Raw genomic sequence first — 25,163 nt, forward strand, 5'->3', positions numbered from 1 at the left:
TTCCCTATCCTCAGTTTTTGTATCTCTATTTGTACCACTTTGTGCCTTTCCAGAGTGTCCTCATGTGGTAATTACCAAAAGTAGAAATGACCAACCATTGGTGTTGCTACGCTGAATTTGAGCTAATGCAGGCTTGTCATAAATGAAGAGTAGGGAGAAACTGTTAGGGATTGTACTCTTACCAGTTCTCTCAGTGTTGTCAATAATAAATTAATAATTTCATTTGAAAAATTGAGTGAACAGCCCACAGCTGGTTGGGAAAATTCCTTTCTTCTAGATTCAGGCAAATTTCAAACATGATTGGGTTTACTTTGAGAATGTTTGGAATATTTGGTGGCTCCTTGAACCATAAGGTTTTCTGTATTATTTAGAAGTATATAGTTATGTATTGATGTAATATTTATACTTGTTTTCATAACACATTCCAGGAAAGAAATAGACTCTGCCTAGAGCTCAGGAAGAATTTCCATTCTTTGATGAACAGATTTCAGGTGCATATTCTCACTGGAATTGTTTTGGGGATGTTTTCTGTATACCCTGCATGCTGCTTTGAAACGTTTCTGCTTTAGAACTAGGCTGTACAGGTGGATGACAATGCTGAAATGAACCAGAATGCTTTCCCAAATTTTCTGTAAGATGTTTCAGGCAGCAAGGGGTACAGTTTATTCTTAAACAAGGTAAATAAGAGCCTTAGATTCACATTTATAGAAAAGGATTGAAGAATTAGAAATCTTTCAGAAAACGTTGGTGGCTTGTTGTTCTGGACAAGCCCAAATATCTGTTTGTACACTTGTCACACTTCTTCTGACTTACAGAAAATTGAACATCTCTGACTTTATCAGCTCTTTTCAGCAGAGATAATTTGTATTTTGTTGCTACACCCTCAGAACAACAGCAGAATTTGTTAAATTGCTGGGAACAAGCCTTTTGACTGAGTGATATTTTCCACTTGTAGTAGTCCTTTTCAATTTAAGAGATCCTTTGTGTTTTCAGGGTGTGTGTGACATGATAGCCCTGAAGTGAATCTACGTGCTATTTGTGTTCTTGTTTTTGTCAGTGTGAATGCTGTGTTATGCTTGAAGGTTCTACTACTGCTGGGGAGTGAGAAGAGCTGCAAATCCTTTGTAATTGGCCTCTGACAAGAAGTTAGATTCTATACAGCCATCTTAGAGTACTACAGTTAAGTTGCTATTATCAGTTGCTGCAATTCAGATTATTTTTTCTCTGATGTCTCATTTCTGTTGCAGACACTTCTTCCTAACTGGTTAACTCTTCACAGTAAATTTCTCAGGACATAGCTTATTTATTTTTGAGGTGCCTGAGACTAGGTTTTCTCATTGAGAAATGAAACTCCTTATAATTATTTGAATTTTTGAAAACTAAATGCTGGCTTGGAATCTTTGCTTTTGATCTCTTGAATCCTGAGTAGCTCATTTTTGAACTTCCAGCCTCAGAAACAAGTGCCAGCAGATTTACTTTGTTTTCTTACAGCTGAGCCTGAGACTCTTCACTCAGAGTGGGCCATGTAGGCAAATATATTGTGTATAATTTTTTACTTTTACTCATTTTCTAACAATTGTCAACATCGAGGAAAGTTAAAACATTGAAGAGAGGTTGTCCCACTGTGGCTCATCTAGATGAGGATCTTGGCAAAAGGGATATATTTTATTTTTCCATCTTAAAGTAATTCTGATTCTTTCTGACAGGATGCTTTCACTTTCTCCAGCACACACAGTAGCTCTGAGCCAATTCAGTTCACTGCTGCATAAAGCATGTTCTTTTGCTGAATGGCTGGTAATATTGCATGTAGCAGAAGTAAATGTAGTCTGGATCTAACGTCTACACTACCAGGATAGTACTGAGTTAAAGTCTTATTTAGTAATTCTGAGCTCATAATAAAGATGAGGTAGAAATGCAGAATGCATTTAGGTGCCAATAAATCTCAATAACAGTAGTTTCATTGCATGACACTTGTATCCCTCGTAATTTTGCTCACAGCTGCACAGAAGTGGTTTTGTACAGAGGACCAGAGAAATTCTTTTAACTCCAAGGTATTATAATTTGGAAGCAGTTTGAAAGGAATGAAGAAAGCAATACTTTTCCAAAAATACTCCTGAAACATGTCCACTTTTATTAACAAAAGAACTTGACACTAGAAGAACTAATAGAGATTAAAATCAGGTATGTTCACATGAAAGTGAAACCCCATCAAAGAGAAGACAAGACACTAGTTATTTACTGGGAGTTGCTCTGATAAAATGTATTTGGACAACAAAGATCATGATCTGCTTCTGGCATTTATACAAATTACAATGAATGAATCACTTGCTAATCCAGAGTTCGAGGTGATCTGGTTGTACCAATGACATTTGGAATAAGTGACACTCACATTTAAACCACTTGGGGTGCAATGGATTTCCTATGGAATCTTTTTTCCTACTATTCTTCTCACCTTGCTATAATCCAGTGTCATTTTGAATATGGTTCCATTATCCCAGACAATCAAATGTTGGTTAGGCTTTTTTTAGTAAGCATTTCTAGACATTTATGTATGAAACTGTATTTATGTAACTACATTGAGTTCTTCTAATCCGGGGCAGTTCTGTCTTTTAATGAGTAACTATAGTTACATTGTGCTTCAGTGTGTGGAAGGTCAAGGAAGGAGAAGAGGAAATAATTCCATTTTCATCAGTTGAAAACAATTGACTTTTTATAGAAGCTTGTATAAGTACCAGTTTAACACCAGCTTCCCTTTCAGTTCATCTCAGTTATGACCTGCTAAACAAAAATGCAATAAATAGCTGATATGAATAATCTGGATGGTATTTAATTCCTTCCAATGGAAACTGGAATTCTATTTGTTTATTCTTTTTAAAGCAAGAGGATAGTGCATAAATCTCATGGGAAAAAAATCTCATTTCTGGCCAAAAACAGGAGAAAAAATTCTCTATGGTGTATTTAGCAAAAATGTATCCAAATAATATCTTATTATTAGTTTAAAATATTATTAAGGCAGATAATTTTTGGATGGAAATTATTTTTTCTGCCAAGGGCCAGTCAATTTGTGCAATTTTACTTCTGATATTTACTGTATATATTGCAAATTAAACCACAAGCCTTCAGTTATTAATTCATGGTTTTGATTTTGGCCATGTCAGTTGAAATGGTGGCCTCAGTGAAGCTGGTAGCAAAGCTTCTGATGAAAACAAGTCTTCACCCTGCAAGTAATTAGTTGTAGAAGCTGCTGCTAGGACTGAGCACAAGTCTATATCTTATGGTGATCTTGGTCATTGCTAGACAGTTCATTCACTGTCTGGTGAGCTTAGATAATTGTAGGGTTTCTGTGAATATAATATTGAGGCTTTTCATGATTTTAGAAGTATTTGTTCTGCTTAATCCCAGTCAGGTAGAGAAAACCCTAACCAATGTTCATCCTTTCCATATGGAAGGATGTAAGGTAATTACCAGGGTCTGATTATTAGTCCTTGTTAGTATCTATTAATATGTGTATAAATATGGCTTAAATCATGCATAAATTCATTACCTTCAGCCTTACCCCAAAGTCAAAGAGCCTTTCTGGCATCATGAAATATCAGGTTAAGAGCTTTAGGTACAGGTTTTTGAAGTTGTCCATGTTAAAATAACTTGTCATATTTGACCAATGTAAAACTATTCTTTAATTTAACTAGGGAAAGGGCTTTCACTCTGCCCATTGTAATTCACAGAGAGAGTTGAGGATTGTGTCTTTGGTTCCAGAAGCAAAAGGTTCCTAAATCACAAATATGTGCTCACTTGCAAGCAGTTTCCTCTTAGAATGAATACTGAGAAAACCAGAGAAACTTGTGATGTGGTAAATTATTAATGATGTGGCCCAGTAATAATTTCTCTCTCATACATCTTTTATTAGTATTTTTCTTGAATGATAATGTTTTTGAATAAAACCACTATTTTTTTTTCAATCAAAGATGAAAATTAAAAGAGCAAGTTTTCTTCAAATTGTTAAGCTTTATTTAGTGGGTTTCTGATCCTTAGAACTTCTGAAACTGTTCAGTGAGAAAACCTTGAAGTAGACTTGAAATGTGTATTAAATTAAAAGTGTTTAAGTCAAAAGGAGGTCAGTTGGGTGCTTATTGAACAGCTTTTTTATGGATAAAAGACCAAGCAATTAAAGAAAAAATGTATCCTCCTTTGTAAATACTGATTTTTTTCACACTCCTGAATTACTCTCTCCATTTGTTATATCTCCAAGAACTCATTTCTTTACTTAAAACAAAAGTAACATAATCAGATTATAAAAACTACATGAAGTACGAAGTCCTCTACATTTATTAACTTTGAGTAGCACAACTCAAATGATAAAAATATTCTCCTAGTCTTAGATTAAACATATTACTTGCTTATCAATTAAATTTTGTACAAATGCAGATTGAGTTTTGAATGTGGTTTCCTGTAGAATAGACTTTGCTTTGGTGTTTTCAGTGATAAAAAGATTCTTTCTCCATTTAAAAAAAACTCTTGCTGTCTCAGTGGCTGCCAGACTTTTGTGGTTCTAACTTGGCTAAATACTACATCAAACAGCACAGCACATAAACGTTTGCAAAGCGCTGTCTGTAAGTTCTTTTTCAGCTGGCTGGGCAGGGATTTCTCATTTCATACATCATTCACAACTTGCTGCAGTGATTCCACAAAGTCACCCAGGAGACCTAAAACAGTTAATGGAAAAGAAAAACTTCCTTTTGGTTTGGGATACATTTTTCCTCTACTTTTAGCTCGGCAGTTTGCTCTGCTTTGTTCCTGTCTTTGTTGGCAACACTGGTAGGGCTTCAAGAGAGTGTTTATGACAGTTGTATTTTGCTGGAAATCTTCCCAGGCTGCTTCTTAGTAGCAAGTGGTTACAGCAAGAGCAGCAGCAAGTAGGAATAGCTTTCTCTGTAAAGGAAAAAGAGGCCAAACAGGATTTGATTCTGACAAGAAGGTTAGGTGACTGGTTGGGCAAGTAATTCTAAGCCTGCCTCCAGGGCCCTGGATGCTCAGACTTTCCATGGTGGAATGAGGCATTGCCTCTAAATAGTAGGTTGTTTTTACAGAATTGGTAAACAACTGAGCTAGCCTCCTAATAGAAAACACTGAATGTATTGGAAACCAAAGCCACTTTACAACTTACAGGAGGCACAGCATTAAGCTCAATAACTCTCCCCTGCATCCTGGTATGTCTTTCATTTGCTAATCCATAGTGCTTTCTATTTCTGCTAATGTAGGTTACAAACAAGCATCTGGGTAGCTATCTTACTACAGAAAGAATATACAGCATTATGAATTCCAGGTAACATAATTACTAGATTTCTTACAAACCAGATCAGTGAAATTGCTGTGTACAGTAGGGAGTAAAGCAGGATTTTGTCTGTTAAATTATGGAATTCCTTTAAATCTAGGATTAAAAAGTTAGTGACTCAGAATTTGACCTATATTATACCAGCATAGAAGTGGAAAGATTTCATTGAAGTTAATGGGCTTTTCTGTAATTATATTACAGCAAATGAATTCAGTATTTCTAGGTAGGCAGTAACTTGGAACTATTTCCTTCTTAAAAGTGAAAAAGTCTGAGGCTTGATTCTGCACCAGAGTGCCACTTTTTTTCTTTCCAAAGGAAAGTATAAAGTGGCACTAATTTTGCAATCTCAGTTCAGCCAGGGGACTCTAACATGAATGCTCTCTCTTTTACCAGCATGGCACACCAGTTGTAGATGGCTCTTCAAGTTGTTCATTACAGAACTTTGAACAGGTATCTTGTAGCTATTGGTAGTAGTAGAAGTGTTGAATAAACTTTGTCAGAGAGTCATTCCTAGATGTTCCTGCAAACTTATGGTAACTGCATACAAACAGGTTACATGATAACAGAGTCATCATGCTGTAGTTAGTACTGTGCTTTCAGCAGTGTCTATTTTACATTCCCTCGTTATCAAGGTAGTATATTAGATCATTTCCCTGTGGCTAGTGAATGCTTGCTAAACTGTTAGAGATTGCTGTAAGGGCTGATGGATTGCTGACAAACATGGATCATCTTTAACATCCTCTGATTTTGTATTTATAATCATTAAAAATCTGTATCAGTAACATTTTGCATGACCTGCAATCAGCTATTAATCCTTTATTAAACCTCCAAATTATGTATTTTTTGAATATGACATGTTACCAGATTATACTTCATTATGTAGAAGCAAAGCAAGAGATTTTTTTTTCCCCCTTTGTCTGATACATTGAGTTGTAATTGCTTTTAGTCTTATTTTTATCTGAAGAGTCTTGGGTTTTAACTTGAAGTGCTTAAAATCAGGTGGTTTAATCGAGTTGATGAGGAAGATTGTTGGTCTTCTTTCCTAGATTTTATTTATGCCTATGTCCAATGTGCTTTACTTTCTTTTCCTTTATCTCATTGCAGTTTCAAGTAGTACATCACCCTGATGTTTAGCACTATAAAGTTACCGCCTCATTGAGCTCAGCTGACAGATATTAATTTGTAAGCCAATGAAATACCAGTGCTAAATTCAGGGATAGTGATCCTAATGTGTCCTTATTTCATCTGTTCTTATTGCCAAAATAAAACCAGGTTAAAATAACCCATTGTATGTAACTTATACACCTTAGTATCAAAGCTAGTCTGCAGGACAACAATTATCTTGATGACCAGTTGTGTTATTCTATGATTTATTTGATGTATGTATTTGTATGATCCTTTTAAAAATAACAATTCATTTGCACCATTTACAGACATACATTGTTTAAATTTTATCCTTGTGGACAGATTTGTTAGGAATATCTGTATGGAACACAGTAAAAGCCAGGCATAGGATGCTCAGAGTTTGCACGCTGCAGAAATTTGCCAGAATGGGAAAAAAACCCCACAAAACTATAGAATTTATGAATTTATTTTGGCAACTTATTTTACAGCAGTTAATTATTCATATGAATGAGGCAGAATTATTGTGAAAAATCCAATAAAAAAGTTCAATTAAAAGCCTAAATTATAAGTTTAATCAGGATTTTCAACAGCATAAAATCTGATTTGCATATAGTCTCATTGAAAAATGCTTTGTGTAAGAGGAACATTGCACTTTTGTGCTGTCTCAGCTCTATTAGTTATTTCTACTGCATAAATGATCGTATATCATTTTATTGATGGCAATTTTCTCCACAGCTGCAGTTCCTTTAAAAAAGACATCAGTAGCTCTCCATCTTCATACTGAGAATTCAGTAGGTTCCTCTTTTTTGAATTTGAGTGGTGTCTGAATCAATAGAAATTAGGAAATCCAGAGTGTTCCAAAGGAAAGCTGTTGCTACCCAACTATTTCCTGTTCAGTCCTACTGATTTGTAGCCTGCCATCATGAATATTTCATTATTACACTAATAAGAAGTTTCAGAAAAGCTTGTTTGTTTTGACTAAAAGCACATAGATCTCAAAGGGTATCAACTATAATACAGACTGATTGAGGAGGTTAGCTAACAATGTAATAGAAGTGTGACATCCCAAGAAAACTGATGTTATTGATTATGGAGGAAATGTACACTAAAAACCCCTCCACCTCACTTGCTGCCTCCTTCTGTTTGTTTAGAAGAGATATGAGGTTCATACAAGAGAGGATTCAAACCCAAAATGGTTGAATAGTGTTGGCTAATCATTGCAGGTAAAGCAGCCTTTAGCATAACAGGATCTTCAGAATGATCAGTGGCTACAACCTGCTCCTCTGATAGGAACTGTTGTGTAAATTCACATCATCAGATTTAGATTCAGGGTTTTTTTGTCTTCCTTCTCGTGCAGTATCCTAAAGATTAATGCTTAGATATCAGTTACGTAAATGTAAGTTTCTTGAATTAGAAGAGTGACATGATGGAGATCGTGTTGCACAGATTGCTGTACAAGACTTTTTTTTCTATTTAAGAAAAGTATTTGACTAATATTTGTGAATGCAATGTGAAAAGAAAAGTACCTCTGGATGTTGGTACTTGTGTGAGAAGTTGCTTATTACAGGATGAAAAACTGTTTGCAGTCACGCTTTTGTGTGGCAGAACTCATTGCATTCATTCTCCAAGGAACAGTGATCACAACACCTTCCATTTTTTGTACAGTCTCATGTCCCATCATTCAGACAATTCCACAGATCCCATAGATAAGTTGCTGAGCAGGAGGGAGAATATCACTCCCATTTTTTTTCACCTGGCAGGAATGTAGAAGGCTTGGTTGATCAACGCCTGTAATGAGGGCTATAAGAGTACACAGATATTTGGATCAAAGGGTAATCTCTCTCTTTTATGTAACTGCAGAGCCTCACATATCACTAGATTATTCTCTGTACTTGCTGTAAATAATTCTCCCCATCAGAGCCAGGCACTTTGCAACTGTTGCCTCTAAATTATAAGATGATCTGTACCACCTCCACCTCTGTGCAGTTCCCTGACCTGAAGTTGCTCATTTTCACTCATCTCCAGCTGCAGATTTATGGCCACAGCATTACATTTTCTCTCCAGGGGACAATAAGTTTTTCACATCAAATAGAATTTGCTTTTAATGCAATGTTTCATCATCAATTATTATTATTATACTTTGGAAAGTGTAATATAATATAAACTTATCTCTATTTATTCACTGAATAGCTTACAGCTTTAGCATGGGTTGTAGCAGGTACAGTTTCCTTTAAAGGGGTTCTGAATATCCATATTTTGTGTGTGCTCAGTTGCCTCTTTGGACAACTTTTGCTTTTCAACTCAGTTGCCTCCTTTGCCTCTGACACATAAGGTGAAGGATGGAGGCTCCACCTCAAAATCTTTATAGCTTTTTCTATAAAGGTACCTGCTATGATACAGAATCTGTAGACATATGAGGATGTCTGGAAAACCCTAAATACCTTTGTATCTGAAGAAGTATTCAAGGTTGTACATTACCCTGTGGCTTAGAGCCCATCCTAGTAGCTGTATAGCCATGACATCTGAAATTAGTACTACTTTATAGCTTTGCACCTTTGTGATCTTACCCTATAAAGGAAAGTAATATCTAGAAATATAGATATAGTAAAAGATTCTGGGAAAGAGAGGTTAGTGAAGGTCCATGAGGTGGTATCAGAAAATCTGGATATCTGTTTTAGCCTACTCAAGTGGCAACATTACCCTACTTTAGAAAAAGGATTAAATCCATTAGGAAAAAGTGGACAATAACTAGCTATGGGTTTATGGTCAGTGTCATACACCAGAAATAATCTTATCTGTCCAAAAAACAAGGCAAAACAGAGATACTCAACTATAGTTCCTGTTCCAGGTTCAGTATGCAGTAGGAATGATTGAGGTATTTTTCACAGCTAAGCTTTCACTTAGTTCATTCCTCAGGAGAAGATAGTCAAGAGAAGAAAAGTTCTGATTATATCATGTGCCTGGGAGAAATGTGGCCTTTTCCAAAGTAGTAAAGTATTAAAAGTCTTCAAGACCAAGAGCACGTACACAGTATCCTATTCAAGGTTAACGAGCTCTTCTGCTTGATTTATACATACCTTTGAAAAGAACTGAAGCACAAAGTAATATAACATGAACTGCTTGCTTGCCAAACATGATTGGAAAAATGAAATAATAGAAAAATATCTACAGGGTTTTTTTCTGCTTGCAAAGCTCAAAAACATAGCAAAAATTTGAATTGTCTCTCTTGCATGTGTAACAGCTTTCACCTGTTATGTTGTTTAAAACAGAAGTGCCAGAAGGTGTTTCTTACTGGTTATAGTTTTTCTCTTTTCACCAGACATTACTGTTTCCCTTCACCTCTGTTTGGAGGCAAAACTCAATCTAATGTTTTCTTTGGAATACACCATTTGCCCTTGTGAATATCCTTTTCACACAGTAAAATAGGTTTTTTTCTCTGGATTTAACTCCAGCAATCTGTTACCATTCTGTTACCACTGTCTGTTAACACCTTCCACCTAATGCTTTTATGGTAGGAGTGGAATATTAATTGGTCTGAATGTCATTTTACCTGTCGTAGTCCCAGGCTGTAAAAATATGTGAACTTTATTTCATCTATAAGTCATTCACTGGTAGCCAGAGAAAACATCTGATCATAGCCTGTCCCCAGAACAGAAAGCTCCATATCCTGCTGATCTTGTACTGGGGGTGCTGACAACTGACTGGTGTGTGTGCCCTTGTCCTTGGATGCTGCGCAGTGTCCAGAGCTGCTTGTTTGTGTGTCAATTGGCTGCTGTGTGAATGGTAAGCACCACTGTCTGGCAGTGTGAATGATAAGCACACATAGCACTGTATTTAACACCTTGGAGATGACAGCTTTATAACGTGCCTTTTCAGAGTTTGTGTTGGAGGTGAGAATGAATACAGCAGGAGTGAGTTCTGTAGCTGGCTTTCCTTTGGTTATATTCCCTTCTTCTAGCAGTACTTAACATGTAGTATCTCTTACACCAAACAGTCCACCTCTGCCGTGCCCTGGACATCATAGTAGTTTTCTAATAGATGCATTAGGATAGTTACCTGCTGTGAGGAATTACCTCCAAACACACCTTCCTGTGTGTCAGGTTTTACTACACAGTTTCAGATGTCATCAACCTCTTGTGATAGGCACTGTGGTAATGAGACAGATAAAGGGCAGAGTAGAGCATTCAAAGGGTAATGAAAAGAGTGAAATACAGAGCATACACTTCATAAAAGGAGTAAGGCAATTGCTCTTATGATAGAAGGAATACACTGACAGGCAAAATAGAGATGAACCTCTTAATGTTAAAGCTGTAGTGGAGCTGAATGTTCATGATTGCTAGTGCTCTGTTAACTTATCTCTTACTGAGAATAGATGCAGTCAGTACTCCTGCTTATATCTACTCACAGAAATATCAGTGTGTATGGAGAGAGGGGCTTCTGAAAAATACACACCCAGAAACGGTGCAGAGTCTTTCACACAATAATCTGGGTACCAGAATATAGCAGGGACATACTTCAGAAAGATGCCAAGACAGAAATATTTGTTATAAAATATCTAGACAGGAATAAATTCAGAAAAACTCTGTAAATTGAAACTGATGAAACACTCAGTGGGTTGTGAGGAAACACAGGATTTGCTCAGTGAACAGAAGTTTAGCTGAGATAAAAGTAGAGATGCTCTTATGCCATTGGATAAGGAGATGTAAGAAATTAATTTCAGAGTTTACTCAACAAGGTTCTACTTAGAATAGATGAAAAAAGTATAAACAAAAAGGAAGAGAAACATAATGCCTACTTAAGACATCTCATTAGATGTTTCAAATCACACACCTGAAAGTCACTTCCCTACTCATTGATTGAACATAGGCTTATAACTGTGGTCTATGGGATCCCAAATGAAATGTCTGCACTAGGTTAATACTGGCTGTAAAGGTTGAACGATTTAGTTGGTAAATGGTTTAAAATTCCATATGGCAAATCAGTTTAAGAAACTCACAAATGTTAGACAAATGTTCAACCAGCCAAGAAAACTCACACCACCAAAGCTTTAATTCTGAATCACCTTCAATCCAAAACTCAAGACTTTTGACTAGAAACCCAGCAAATTAGTCTGGGGAAATCAATCTGCTGACTGGCCAAAGGAACTCTTTCTGAGGGTTGTGTTTGTGCATTGACAGTGAAAGGACAGTAATCTTCCTCTCCAGTGCAGGACTGTGGCTAGTGCTCATACAGCATCTTGGATATTTTTTGTATTCCTACAATTTAATTCTCAAACATGGTAAGAGACATAAATATCACTGAACTCAGGCTGAACTAGTTCTCACTGGAGATGCTCAGTGCCTGGTAGTCATAGAGAACAAGACAGGGACAGGAGCTATGCTATGCCATTGGTCACAGAAATAGCAGATTCAGGCTATTCTACATGGGTTTGTAGTTGTACAAAGTTCTACAGTCTTGAGAGGAAATTCTTAAGGAAAGTAATTGAGATTTGAGGGATGATATGATGCTGCCACATGCACTGAATTCTTTAATTTACTCTATGATGGATTCCTTGACATTTCAAAGATTAAAGAAAACATTTAAAAAAACCCAAAACACTGAGTTTGCACCTGAAAAGCTTACCTGTGCATGTTAGTCGTGCAACAGTGGCCTTTCCTGAGAGTAATTACACTGACACCAGAGCATGTGGGCTGTCACTGCACTATCAGACTCTGCTGAAACCTCCTACTGTACTGATATGTTTTTTAGTATACTGAAAAAAGAAGTGATAATTTTAAGGTATTGGAAATTAACTTCAATGAGCTGAAAGGAGAAAATAAGACAAAAGTCATAGCTGAGAAACATTCTCAATCTATAAGCTGTCAAGATCCTATACATCTGAAAACTCTTCCTAATTGTTTCCCTCACCCATGTTCAGAGCAATGCTTATGATTAGGGATGTTCAGTAAATGTCTTCATTTCTATTGAAAAAAATTTGTGCTTCAAACCTGTCTTTACCTTTGCAATGTGATAAAAAGCAGAGTTAAACTGTACTTTGATATTATTGTCCAGCTTTTGAAGATTAGTTTCCTTTCCCAACAAAAAGTGTGAGAAAAAAGTCATTCAGAAATTCTGTGGTGCTGGAATGATTTTGAAAATGTATCAAGTAACAGACATTTTTGGGATGGTTTCTTTTTCCTTTTAATTCAATATTCTTTATAGCTCATTAGTGTTGCAACATCCCTTTCTTTTCTATATTTTTCTCTTTTACAATTGGGGAAGCTTGATACTGCAAGTTTATTGTTGCAAAGTGGTTTCTTTAATAACAGCTGCTGTTGCATTGTATTCTTCATTGTATGCTTTCATTCCTTCAGTAAAGAATGAGGAACTGTGTAGATAAAATCTAACAAAATTATACACCAAAAATCAAAAGCTTTCATAAGACAGACCAGAAGTACAGCCTTTGAAGTTAAGTAAGGCTGACAACATTCATTTACCAAGTTCAAATGGCAAATGAAAAACATCTGCAGTTAAGCAAAAGGAAGAGACACATCTTTCATTTATAATTGAAGTAACTGAAGGTGTAATGCTCAGACAAGAGGAAATAAAACAAAATGCCAAGTCTAAGGGATATTACTGGTATCTCTATAGCACCAGATGTGGAACTAATATGAACACCAAGGAAAACTAAGTCATGGATAAATTTAGTTCAGTAGTTCCACATGTATGGATTTTGCTGATTAAGGTGGTAATATCATGTTTATTCATTTGATTCCTTTTACTTTATAGAATGGTGACTTTGTGGCACAATGTATGTGTGTTAAGCTTTGAGCTAGCAGAGTACTCTGAGCATATGTGTAACATTAGACATGGGTTTCAGATCTTACTGTGAAACGATTTACCATAACTGACAGCAGAGCAACACAATTGTTTCTGAATCTGGGACCTTTATTCCTTCACCCTTAGCATTTGCATGCCTCTCCAGCCTCCATATCATGGGAATGAACCTGTGAGACTTCCTCTTTTACAAAGTGCCACCAGTCACAGGCCCATAATGTCAGAGAACTGTGTAGTTTTCAACTTTTTGTTTTTCTGTGCCTAGTTTTGGTCTCTGGGGAGATGATCATTAGAGGCTTTGAATCCACCACACTGGTTAGCACAGAAGCATGGAGTTGTTCGGGGAAGAGAATCATAGAATCATTTTAGTTGGAAAAGACCTTTAAGATCATCAAATCCAACCACTAACCAAAGACCGTGAAGTCCACTGCTCAGCCATGTCCCTCAGCATTTCATCTGTGCATGTTTTAAATATCTTCATGGCTGGGGACTCCACTACCTCCCCAGGCAGCTTGTGCCAGTGTCTAACAACCCTCTCAGTGAAAAAGTTCTTTTTAATGTCCAATCTAAACCTTCTCTGCTGTAACTTGAGGCCATTTCCTCTTGTCCTGTTCCTTGTTATTTGGGAGAAGAGACCAACCCTCATCTCACTATAACCTCCTTTCAGATAACTGTAGAGAATGAGGTCTCCTATCAACCACTTTCTCTCCAGTCTAATCAACCCCAGTTCCCTCAGCCATTCCTCAGACTTGTGCTTCAGATCGTTCACCAGCTTTGTTATCCTTCTCCTGAAATGTTTCAGAACCTCAGTGCCTTTCTTGTAGTGAGGGCTCAAAACTGAACACAGTCAAGGTGCAGCCTCACCAGCACTGAGTACAGGGGGCCAATCGCTTCCCTGGTCCTGCTGGCCACGTATTTCTGATACAGGCCAAGATGCCATTGATTTTTTTGGCCACCTGGGTAAACTGCTATCTCAAATCCAGGCAGCTGCCAATCGACATCCTAAGGTTTTTTTCCACTTGACAGCTTTCTAGCCACACATCCCCAAGCCTGTAGCATTGTCTGGGGTTGTGTGGTTCAACTGCAGGACTTGATACTTGGCCTTGCTGAACATCATACTTTTGTCCTTAGCCCATCGATGCAGCTTGTCCAGGTCTCTCTGTAAAACCTTCCTGCATTCAAGGAGGTTTATGCAGCTGCTCAGCTTCATGTCATCTGCAAACTTACTAAAGGTGCACTCAATCCCCTCATCCAGACCATTAATAAAGATGTGAAATAGAACAGGCCCCACCGCCAAGCCCTGGGGAACACCACTGGTGACCAGCTGCCAACTGGATTTAACTCCATTCCCCACCACTCTCTGGGCCTGGCTATCCAGAGAATATTCCAAAGAATATGTCTATTCAAGCATTGGGCAGCCAGTTTCTCCAGGAGGATGCTATTGGAGACTGTGTCAAAGGCCTTACTAAAGTCCAGGTAGACAATAACCACAGGTTTTCTTTCATTTACTAAGCATGTTATCTTGTCATAGAAGGAGATCAGAATGGTCAAACAGAACCTGCCTTTCATAAAGCCATACTGACTGAGCCTGAACTCTTGCTTATCCTGGATGATGCTCAGGATAGTCTGCTCCATAACCTTCGCTGGCTAAAGCCCAAACAATCCAGACCTGTTTCTGAACTGCTGTGATGATGTTACTGGCTCAACTCCCTCTGTGCTCAGTACTGGGGATAGTAGGATTTGCATAAACGTGGCCATGCACAATGAAGGGCTCTCCATGCAATTGAGGAGGATTTTGTGGGCTATTTTGTAGGAGCCTCTCCATACAGCTGCAATTGGGCATACAAACACAAAAGGCAGTTCCTGTTGTACATCCTGTGAGTTTTTCATGGAAGTATAAAGGAAATAGTTCAATGTCTGCCTAACAAGTACATTTCTGGGACTGCTTGTGCTACCACTCTTACCCAGGTGATTCAAAGTATCTGAAAGGTTTAAATGGTACAGAACAAAATACCAGACAAGATCAGCTTTGTAATTGAAGTGATGAATGTCATATTTTTAACATTTAAAATATTAATAAAGATTGGAGAGGGGAGGTGTAAAAAGTGAAACATTCACCCTCGATCAAATTCACCCCAGAACTACTGTCAAATACAATACCCATGAACCATATGAGCTATCAAAACAGGAGACAGGACAGTTCCTCCCAGCCTCTTGGGACACAAGCCTTAAATCTTAGCATTCAAAAAGAGATTTTTGCCTTTCAGAGCACACCCAGAAATGATGGTGTAGCTGGCAGGGGATGCAGATGTATGAAAGGTGTGGCTTTGTTTCTCCTTCCTTTCCAGCACAGAACCACATCAGACAATTTTGAAAGTCTTTCTCTACTTAATGTAACAAAATTTCATGTCATGCAAGTTGCTCCTGAAGACATGATTTGGGCTTAGACACATGTAAATTACTCACAACCAAATGGAATTTATCTGTCAGACAGAAATCCTTTATAATTGGTAACTAGTTCATATTTTTAGCAAATATCAAGTAGAATCAGAACTTTTTCCCTTCAGGGATTAGCCCAATGTGTCTTTGATATCTCTGATTGCAGAACTTTCTGTTAATTAGCAGGCAAATTCACACTTCAGTGCTCTGCAGCCTGCCACTGAATTTTAATGGAGTCCATCTAACACTTCATGATAAAGTACTGAATGAATGAAGGTACACTAATATGGAGAAAGATTCTTCATATGCATTTACAGGTGCCAGGATTTTATTTAGCCTGTAGTGTTTCTGTGCATTGTGGACTAGACATAGGCAATGTGGCTGATTTTACTGTTCCTTGTCCGTTAGAGGTGATTGAGAGGAGACACATATGCTTTAATAGCACAGCAACCAAAATGTCTCATGATAACCATCAGCTGCATATTCTCCACCATAAAAACCACTGTGTCTACCAGTCTGGATGTTGTATCCAGTATGACTAGACACTGCTGGCCTGCCTTCAGTGCTGGTTCAAGATTAGATATAGCACTGTAACAAATGCTTGAGAAGGATATGTCTCACACGCCTTTTGTCTGCCAGACATATTCAGTATTTTCATCCTGATGAAGTGGGTAGAGGTTAATCCTTGCAGAGGAGATTCTGTCTAATGTATAAATCTGTCTACCAAACATGTAGGAAGGTATTTTGTATGTTTTGGTGTGATTTCATAAGCTAAACCAGATTTCAGACACCAAAGAATGTTTACACATAGGTGTTGAGTTCAAAAGCCAAAAGTGATCCATGCTCATGTCATTAACTTCTGAAGATTTGGTGTGTATGGACTGTGAGAGGTGCATGCTAAACTTTACGCAAGATAGTACTTAGCTTGGTTGAAAAGCTTCTGCAAAGTTCTTCAGAAAAACTTCTAATGCTAAGGGACAGTCTGTATAAATAAAGTGGATTTTAGTTGCTTGTGACCAAAAGATGGAAACAGTTGAATTTGACTTTATCTCTTAGAAAGCTGACAACAAATGAGACCCAACTCCATTTGTGATGGGAATATGTTTTGTTACAGTTGTCAATAATGCCAAGTGAAGTAAAATCAAGTTTATCTTACCAAGTGTCTTTTCAGATCAGTGCTATGTCCTTAAGTAGCATTAATTGAAAGATTCCTGAGGATCTCTTGTCATATAGAGAAGAGCAAGCCTTCTCCCCCCCTTAATATCTGTCTTCTGTGAAGAGCAAGTATTCACCTTCTTTAATTTCCTCACTGTTTTCTAGATTTTGCAATAAACTGAACTCAGATTCTTAGGGGTACAGCCATTGTGAATGTATTATTCTGCTGTCATTTGCTGTCTTTCAAAAATGATGTTTCCAAATTGTCATGGTGGAAAACTGCACTTGAGGGTAAATGTTTGAAGATTCAGGATTTAAGTTTTTAAACACTGTCTTGTAAGAGGATTTCTCTTCAAAGAAAGCAAAAAATCTTGCATAGTCCTTATGACCTGCTAAAAGACATTATTCAAGAGAAAAAAAAGGTAGTATGTTTTGAAGATTTACAATAAAACATTGTCTGTATTTTTCAGTACAATGTGATTATCATTGGAGCCACTCTGTCCTTTTTTCCCCCAAAGATATAAAGATTAAATGTTCATATTTTACAGGTACTATTTTCTTATTTCCTTTTCTGTCTGTCTCTTTCTATATGTGTGTGTTTTATGAACAGATTGGTAGGGGATGGGGTGAATAGTCTGGGAGCTATTCTCTCCTTTTTAGGACCAAGTGCTATGAACACAGCAATGAAAATAAGGAGGAAGCAATTACTAGTATTTGCTTCTCTTCTGTGCTAAACCAGATGTGTTTAAACAAGCTCAGTGCAGTGAGGATATTCTAACTTGATCTGCAAAAATATGCCAGCTTGAGTGTTAGAAGGCTGTAGAGCCATTTTAGCATGCCTTCACCTGTACTGATTTACCAGCCATCTCCCCAGAGTTAATGAACTGAGACACAGCACTGTGCTAAGAGGGAGGCTTTACTTCCAGCATCCAGACAAATGTATTTAACTTTAGCCTCAGCATCTCTATGTGTAGACATAGTAAAGCAGATATTACATGTTTTTAATGAATTACTGAAGAAAAGAGATGGAGGAAAAAGAAACCTGTTTACATCTGTGCTTTTTAAAATGCAAAATGGCTCTTTGCACAGGAATTAATGGAAAACAATTGACTTTTTGGTACCAAAAAAAAAAGCAAATAGACAAAACCACTTTTTTTTTTTGGTGGTGACAAAATCTGTTAAAAAACCTGTGGTATACTTTGAAAGGAAATTTAAAAAGGAGCCACTGACTTGTTTCAGTCAGAAGACTGTATGATTAATCTACTCTCAAGGTCAATGGATATGTGTGCAGAAAATAAACTCCTGAAACATTATAAAAAACTTTGATACTACCTTCCCCTGTAGCATTTACTGTCTATTAAAAAAGAGTAAATTTGTTTCAAAAGTTGCTGTGTAACTAGGCACTACTCTGGAAAGCAGATTGGGGAAAAAAAAAGACTATCCTGGAACTTTTCAGGAAGCTTCTTGTATTACAGAATATCTTTTACCAGTTGGAAGTATTTTACTTCTTTCTTTTTCAGGAATAACCAGATAAATCAGATTAACCAGGTAAACTGATAAAAGGCAGTCCAAGCCTTGCCACAATGCCTAGGGATTTTCTCTTGATATTCCCATTAATATCTTCCTCCTCTCCATTGTGTCAGAGCCAGTGTGAACATGTTTCTCAAATTGTGTTGTGGAATGACAACAGGTTGTAATTTGAATGGTATATGATAAAAAAAGCTTGGTAATTCTTGCTCTAGGATGTGGGGATAAGTAGGGATCCATTTCCCTTGTTCCTCAATGTCACCCACCTAGGATATGTAGCTTTGAAGTCAACCAGCTCTTCCCTGTTCCTCCTTTACTGTCTATCCTCCACCAGGACTTGTTCCTCACCTCTGACAGGTTTTGAAGCGTTAAAATTCCTTCTGCTGTAATTTTAACTCTCATTTAATGAAACTTGGTTATAGTTTAGTGGGACTGAAGGAGAGAGGGAGTTATATCTGTCTCTTGGAATTTTACATTCCTGGCCAATTTTAAAGCATTTGATGATAAAACCTACAGCATGCCAAGTCACTTGGGAATATGCACAGATCACAGAACACAGATATAATATGCTTTCAATGAGAATCACCTTTAAGTCAGTGGGCTGTTTTATTACACACTAAAGCTTTAATGCTCTACTTGTTAAGGCTAACAGCAACATTCCCAGTACATTCGGTGGTGTACAGCTCTCTGAAGTGACTTAGGCATGGTTTCCTGGAAAGGTGTGTAAAACAATTCTGTCCTGAGTATATTTTATTGTACCTGCAGTGATGTAACTCCCAATGTAGGAAAGAGCTGCAGAAGGACAGTTAGAGCTTCACAGAGGTATAGTTTTAAATTTTTGAGACTTCTTCCTTCCACTTGAAATGCAAAACTCTAAGATGCCACTTAGAGTATGATATTTACCCCTTTTGTTCATCCTTTTTTCTCTCAAAAGCATTTCTATTACACATTCACCCTCTCTTTCATGGCTGTTTTGCAGGGACAGGGCCTTTCAGAATAAATTCTTTTCCAGGAAGCAACACAATTCACTCTTGCAGCACAAAGTGAAAATCGATCTTCTCATTTTCACATTCAACTCAAGCTTGGAGAATGTGAATGAATACATTTTCACATTTGTTTTCATTCATAGTAGACTGATTGGATGTATGAGAATGTTTGAGGTATGAAACCCGTAACAGGGCAATGTGCTAAGTACATGTTGCTCTTATTGTCTCAGCCCCATGTTTAGATTGTTGTTTGGGCTCTGTAATTTTTTTCTCTGCTGTGACAATGTCATTATATTGTTTGGCTTAATAATAATATTCAGAATCTGAATGTAGTAAAAACTTTGTACACATGGTGAGCTTCCTCATCTTTGTTTGCTGAGTTCTGGGTTTACAGTACTGGATGTCAGATGCTGCCTGTGGCTTACTTATCACTTCTTTCTTTTTTAAGCTGAAGCCTTCAGAAGCAGAGAGATCTTTTAGCAGATCTTTACTGGAAGTTGTTTGGCCAGGGGGATTGTGTTGATGCCACATATTACATCCTTCAATAGAAACATAGCCCTGTCATTGCAATTTCTCTAGTGTGTTTTTTTGTGTCTCCTGTGTCAGTGCAGGCTTGTCTCTTAAGTCTGTTGCCACTAAGTGTTGGTCTGGACCAAAACCCACTTCCACATACATGTGCAAAAAAAGACTAGATGATGAGTTTAAAAAATGATACTAATCTGGAGTGCTCCAGATTAGTTTTCACTAGACAAACTTCCACTCAGTCTTCATGACCCTTCCCAGTATTTCTGCAGCTATCAATGATCTCCTATTCCTGAAGTGTTCAAGGCCAGGTTGGATGGGGCTTTGAGCAACCTGGTCTAGGTTGGAACTAGATGATCTTTAAGGTTTCTTCCAGCCCAACCCATTCTATGATTTTTCTCCCTTCTTTATTCTCTTTCTTTTATCCTTTATGATTTTTTTTCATCCTGTTGTTTCACTCTTTGCTTCTTTTGACCTTCCCTTCCACCCTGAAGTGCTTAGAGATCCCTGATACCTCTTTGCCTCACTGTGCTTTGAAACAATTATTTCCTCCTAAGACTGTCAGGGAAAAAAAAAAGGACATTTGACTTAAAGAGTGACTTGTGAGGATGTAGGTTGAGAAGCCAAATGTATGCCACATTTGGACAAGACTGGAAAACTATTGAGTGCTTCCTCAGACATTTTATCAACTGAGTACATATTAATGGTTTAGAGACACATTACACTTCTAACTTGCCTGTCCCTACCCTATAAAATGCCACATCTTAAAATGTTTGATAAAGCTTCGAAGTTAGAAACTGGAGACTTCATGTCATTATGCTTAAGTTGCCTTAAAGTTAGATATTTAGTCTCAGCTGGCTGTCTCCAGCCACCTATTTTTCTGTGAACATCCCACCCTTAGAGTGGTTTGTAGAGAAGTGAAATGAGCTTCCCCTGCAACCTGGTTTGAGTGTGAACAAAGTACGAGACAAACATACTTGCTAGGAATATTTCCCATAATATCAATTAGTGTTTCCCTCCCTAGTGTATTGATTCAAATCCAGTTTGATACCTGTTTCTGTGCATCACATTGTTTATACTATTTGCTGGCAGCTAACGGAAGTATTTAGATAAAACAAGCAGATGTGTTTTATGCAAGTTTCTTGCAATGTGACCGTGCCTATACAACAGGAACTAGACACATGATTTTCTTTGGTTGAGATGAAAGGAAAAGCTGTACAAATAGTTTCTCTCACCAAACAAAAATGTAAAATAAAAACACTGTATCTCAATATTTTGGAAACATGTAGAAAAAAAAAGTAGTCAGAGTGTTGTGGTTTGGTCATTTTTTGCTGAAGATAACTTGCTTTGCTTTTGCTGAAACACCTGAGGACTCAGATAGAAAAAAACCCAGGTTCACTTTCATTTGCTCCTGCATGTTTTCATAGACCAAATGTTACCTGGAATGTCAAGCCTGGGAGGGAACAAGTAGATACTGAGGAATTTAAAAAGAGAGACAGAGCCTATGGGTAATTGAAGAGCCATTGTTTGAGAAATCAATGCAAGGCTATCAGAGGCTCAGAAGATATTGTTGCCTTCATTTGGTAGTAACCATGTTTCATCCATTGTTTATAAGATGGGAACATGGAGGAAAGAAATTAGATGGGGAATATTACAGGGGACATACTAAAAGCTTTCTGAAAGGAAAGAGCGAGGTAAACATCCAGTGATGGTTCAGTTTACATAAACACTTTCTGTTTAAGAGAACTTGCCTCTGAACAATCCGTGATTGGTAAAATGAGGAGGGAGGATTAGAAGATTCATTCTGCAGCTTTTTTATGTTCATTTTTTATTACTGGAAAAGTAATTTTAAGAGAAGAGAACAAGAATGAATCCATCAAAGAAGGAAAAAGTGGAGGCAAAAGAAATGGATGTCAAAGCACCAGGCTTTTGCAGTATCTTCTGTAGCACAGTTGCTGTAAGGAGAAGCTCGGTCAGTGTGTCAGGAAGACCCAGAGACACTGTGACAGCATAAGTGGCAATGATACATGAGAGAGGCAGGCATGACTGTTCAGAGAGTCTTCATCTGATTCTGATATAATTCATATCAGTGTGACAGAAACTGCTCCACAGGAATCAGAGGAATTGCACAGGCTAAAACTGATGTGTGACCTTTATCTCCTGATTGAAAACAAATGTCCTGACTCAAATCTAAATCTTTGGAAGTGGATTTAAACAAGAATGATGGCTCACTCTTAGAAACAGTACTGTGGATGCCACAGGGGTATTGACACGTGCCTATACAGTCTCCTTTCTCCTATTACTGTCATGATGACCTAAAAGCTACCACAAAATCCTTATGCATGATGTTATCTAGGTTATGCTTTAGGAATTATGCAAGTTTTACTGATTTTAAGATATGATATGTGGTGAGACTGCAGCTGGAGCAGGGAGGCTGTGTAATCACTGGAGATGCTGTTCTTCAGAGTGTCATCTCTGACATCCTTAGGGCTGCATGGACAGCTGCTTAGGCACTTGGGTATGAGTGCTAGTTAAAGAGAAAATTATCCCGGGTACATAGGTTACAAGACAACAGTGCAACAGGGAGTTAGAAACATTCATGTCCTCTAATGCCATCATTATTACAATGATATCCTACTTATTTATTTTGTAGAAACTAGTAGCAGTTCTTATATTCAGGCTGCCTTACGCTTCTTATTATAGAGGATTCTTGTAACCTTTATCTGAACAATTTTAACTGCTAGCAGAGGACCTTTAAAATTCAGTAGAGTGGAAGCCTTCAGGGTAATAAATTATCACAACTGGAATCAGCTGGGAACATTTTGTAGAAGATTTAGGGGTTTTCTGTTTGAAAAATACTGATTTCCCTAAGCTGAATCTTTCCTGATCCCAAACTTTGACATACTCAACATGACCAATACCCACAAAGAAAATGAGTCAGAAAACCACCTACCTGAAAACAGCCAGGCACCAGACACTTAAAGTATTTATAATCCATCATACGGGAGGCTCAGATTTTAATTACTGCTCTAAATTAATAACTTGAACCCATCCTTTTAATGTGCTAGATGAATGTCATAATGTCTGAGCTCATAATGCTTGTAGTTATTCTTTCTCTCCTTCATTAGAAATGAGAATTCTGCATTTGCCATGCATTAAGTTGGTAGAAAATCCTATGCAACAGCAATTCAGTTTGCAGGTACAAAAACATTGGAAAATGTGAAAGAGGAAGTCAGGCCTCAGTGAGACCTGCAGAAAAGTTTGGCCTCACTAACAGATACACTGAATTATGTAGACATGGTCCATGTAGTCTCAGCAGAACCAATTTAAAACCAGTGTGACTCTAAAGTTGGAATTATTGCAGGACTAGAAGGAACACAATTTGTAATGTGTGTGACATACCTACCCCCAGACTGGGTGGTCTATTTTCAGCATAGATAGCAGTTTCTCCCGTGGCAAGATGTTTTCAAAACACCTTCAGCTGAAAGATGAAGGTATTCTGTTACTCAATCACCATCAGGGGGAAGTCTGTCAGTTCATAAAAGGTGTTACTTCTAAACTCCAGGTTATATGGCTTTTAAGGTCTATTCATTATTGATTACCAAGTGTCCTTCTTTAAAAGTATTTGGATAGTTACACTTTAGTAGAGTTTCTCAGATAATAAATGAAATGGACATTTCTCCAATTGCTCTTTTGCAGCAGGTAACATCATTAATCACCTGCAGTACTCTCATGTTGCAGCATGCCTGGAGACAATAAACACCCACTAGGAAACAGTAGTAACAGACCATTCTTTTCTGAGATGTTTGGTGCTATGTAATGAAAGTGTGAGTCAATAGAGGCTATTTTACCCCCATTGAATTTCTTTTCTATTTGAGAAGTGAATGTAATGGTCAATGAAAGGTTTCAGATGGTGCCTCTAGGAAACTCCACACTCTGATATAGTGATATAATGATATAATAAGGGATATAGTAATGATTTTTATTACTTCTAGCCTGGTGCACCAGCTTTGTGAATAAATGTTTGGTATGGCTACTACATCTCATCTGCTCTAAGAAAAAGCCAAAAGAATATTACTAAATAAGAGGAGACTCTTGTCCATTGGGAACAGCCTGCAATCTTTACCATTACTCAACAAGAAGAAAGGAAGCTGAAAGGAAATTAGATGTGATTGTTATGTCTATAATTTACTTTATCTCGGGAGTCGTGAGTTCAAGTCAGTACTCTAGTGTGATGTTGATGCTTCTAAGTCCTTTTTCCATCTAGTGCTTCATTTTTTTCCTCCTTAAATTCGTTTCTTCTATGAAATGAAAGAAATGGCACTTCCTTCCTTTACTAGATCTGAAGGAATAACTGGATCAGTGAAACACTACAGCAATCTGGGGCTGAAGAGCAGCATATTTCTTCCATTAGGGAAACCATTTTCCCCAAATTAATTCAATTTAATCCTACTTTTTGTTGTTTAGCTTTTATTATTTTCGATACAGCTTACACAAACTTAGGGGGCCTTAGACCCTCTAAAATCTATTCCCAATCAGGTCCTGCTTTCTCTGAACTGTACTCAGTAAAAAAAAAGGATCTGAAAGCAAAATAAATGAGGAAAACAGGCAAAATGCAACTAGAAATATTAGAAACTGATATTTACAGCATAATGCTGAAGGTTTCAGGATAAGTGAAAGTTGATAAGTTGATCACAGCAATTAACAAACTGTTGATTATCACTAGAGAGTATGCATGTTGCCAGTATACATGCCACTATTTAGCTCATCTCATATGACGAGGAAAACATCTTAAACCAAATGTTAACATGCTTTGCTTCACACTGGAACATCCTGGAGGCATGGCCAATTGCACTGTTAACACCTTAAATTGCAACAACTTAGTTTCTCGACTTTCTTCTGTCTGTATCCTCCAATTACTGCTTGTTTTTATTGAAATCAGAAAGCTACAAGGGAAAGCCTTCCATATAAATACTCTTTGTTCTGGCTGCTAAGTGATTTTCTCATTATAGTTTCAGTAAAGGTCTCTCTTGCTATTGTCTGTTAAATGGCTCACCAAAGACACATTTTCATATTTAAACCAATTTCTTGTCTGTCTTTGTTTCTTTTAGAGGGCAGAATTTTCTCTCCTTTCAGAAAATAATAATAATATTGCTTTGATGATATATCAAGTTAAAGGCCAGAGCTTTGATGAAAGTTGGTAGATTCTTTTTGCAGTAGTGGAGCTATAGGAACTTCAACTGAAAAAAAAAGAGATGGCA

This window comes from Colius striatus, chromosome 13, assembly GCF_028858725.1.
Source record: "Colius striatus isolate bColStr4 chromosome 13, bColStr4.1.hap1, whole genome shotgun sequence".
In the NCBI taxonomy this organism is placed as follows: Eukaryota; Metazoa; Chordata; class Aves; order Coliiformes; family Coliidae; genus Colius; species Colius striatus.